Genomic DNA, 2,506 nt, shown 5'->3' with positions numbered 1-2,506 from the left:
GTTTTTAGTATTGGACATTGCTACAAGTTTAAGATGAGAGTCAACCTGAACGAGAAATATGGTAAAAGCCTTATCCTTCCCTTTAAAGGAAACCTACCATTTAGAATGGTCGGTGTAAGCTGTAAGTACCGGGCACGAGCTCAGGGTGAGCTGGTGCCGGTACTTACTTTCGTTAGTGTTATAAACCTCGGTATCGCGGTTTTACCACTTTTAAAACTTTAGAGCAGAGGAGGCTTCGGCGCTGCGTGCGCACGATCGTGCGCGCGCCTACATAGGAAATAGCGGAGATGTTGCGCGTGCATGGTCGCGCGCAGCGCCGAAGACCCTTCTGCTCTAAAGTTTAAAAAGTGTTAAAACCGCGATTTCGCTGTTTATAACACTAATGAAAGTAAGTACCGGCACCAGTAAGTAAGTAACGTGCTAGAAACACTTGCAGTTGTAGGTGTGTGACCATGTCTTATTGTGCTCTTTTACTTATGCACTCCAAGACGGTGAGCTGAATATATTTCAGACTAGTACTGATACGTTCCCAATAAAAGAGGATGCTATTTTAATTGGAAACAATTTTGCAAAGTCTGTGGTGCTGTGCGGCTGAATAAGTTGGTTCTTGACCTTGAGTGTATTAAGAGTAAATATCTCTGGCAGATCAGTGGGTGTAATTTCTCAGCACACTGCACATTCATGAGGTGTTAAATGCCTTTCTGGAGAGAGCCAGACATCATGGGGCAGGCGTTAGCATGACATAGAAAGAAGCATTGGACATGGAGAATTAGTGTGGATAAAAATATAAAAATCTACATTAGAGACACTGGTTTACATGGTTTGATTAATCCATTATAAATGTTCAACACTGCAGCTCAGAACATCTAATGCTTGTTTAGATCCACTTGAGTGCAGATTGAAGATCTTATCTTGACATTTAAGGGCACATGGAAGGCTTTGATAGCTTATGAAGGTTGTCCTCTATGAATCAATCTCAATCGTTCAATTTGAGGCACAACAATTATTGTGATTGTGCAACGTCTTACTGCAAGAACCCATGGGGAGGAAGTCAGTAGACTTCTGTAAAGAGCAAAAAGCACTACATGTTTCCCATTAAAGGGGTATTCCCACAAAGAAAAGAGTCTTAAATATACGCACAATAACAAAATAACACATTCTCTAATTCGCTGTTATTAACAAAAACACAGAATTTCAAAGATATAATTCCAACCTGTATCAGTCCTGGTGTACACAATTTTGGTTGTCCCTGGAATACGATCGTAAATCTTCTGACTATGGTCGGATTCTTCTCATGAATAGCTTCTCTTATCTGCACTCTGCAGTGATCTCTGCCTCCTGCATTACAAGACCAGCTCAGACACAGGCACTTCCTGCCAGCGAGTAGCAGTGTGCAGAGACTTACTCTACAAGCTACAGACCGACAAGGACTTTATAGCAGAGCTGACTTTGTTTTAATTTGGACAGGTGAGTTATCAGAGCTGAGTATCATTGTGTTTTATATCCATCTCATGGATCTCATCATCTCTCATCTCTGATCTGTCTCTTCTGATCTTTTTTTCTATGTGTCTGTTGCTACTAGAATGTTCAGAAGCTAAATAAAAGTGAAGATAAACCTTGAACCATGATAATCTAAGCACATTATCAGCACACAGCATCTTATAGCCCATAGGTATCATGAAGTGTCTGCTTAGAGAGTCCCCACCCACACCCTGAGTATTTTAGGCTAAAACAGCAATATAACTGAGTAAAATGTCATGGGAAAACCCTTAGTGAGCTGTCAATGTATTAAATTAAATTGCTGGATCTTCCTAAACAAGTAAAGTTCTGTTGTCTGCTATTACACATACATAAAATTCCTAAAATGAGGTGACTGCAGAGTCCTTTTTCTCTGCACTTATGTCTATGATCAAGCAGGGGCAGTCTCTGTGGAGAGAAGGGAAGTCTCTGTGAGAAAGAATAAAGTGCAGCCTCTGAGTGAGGGTGGAGCCTTCTGATGGCCCTAAGGAGCCATCTGTAAGAGGTTGTACTCTAACTGCCTACTCGGCAAGCTTTTAGCCTAGTACGCCTGAGGACACCTAGTAATCAACAGGGGATTAACTACAGGGAGCTGCTATGGGGCTCACAGTGTCGGGGGCCCCAGTATCTACTATATCGGGTGTGAATATGCTGTATGTGTGTGGTGTATATACTGTATTTGTATGTGTAAGCATACGCTGTATGTCTGTGTATAGTATTGTATGTATGTATGTGTATATATGCTGTATGTATGTATATATCATCTATATACACTCACCCGCCACTTTATTAGGTACACCTGTCCAACTGCTCGTTAACACTTAATTTCTAATCAGCCAATCACATGGCGACAACTCAGTGCATTTAGGCATGTAGACATGGTTAAGACAATCTCCTGCAGTTCAAACCGAGCATCAGTATGGGGAATAAAGGTGATTTGAGTGCCTTTGAACGTGGCATGGTTGTTGGTGCCAGAAGGGCTGGTCTG

The sequence above is a fragment of the Engystomops pustulosus genome, chromosome 6, assembly GCF_040894005.1.
Source record: "Engystomops pustulosus chromosome 6, aEngPut4.maternal, whole genome shotgun sequence".
Taxonomy (NCBI): Eukaryota; Metazoa; Chordata; class Amphibia; order Anura; family Leptodactylidae; genus Engystomops; species Engystomops pustulosus.
The sequence above is the reverse complement of the archived record's forward strand: the minus strand, read 5'-3'. Positions refer to the sequence as shown.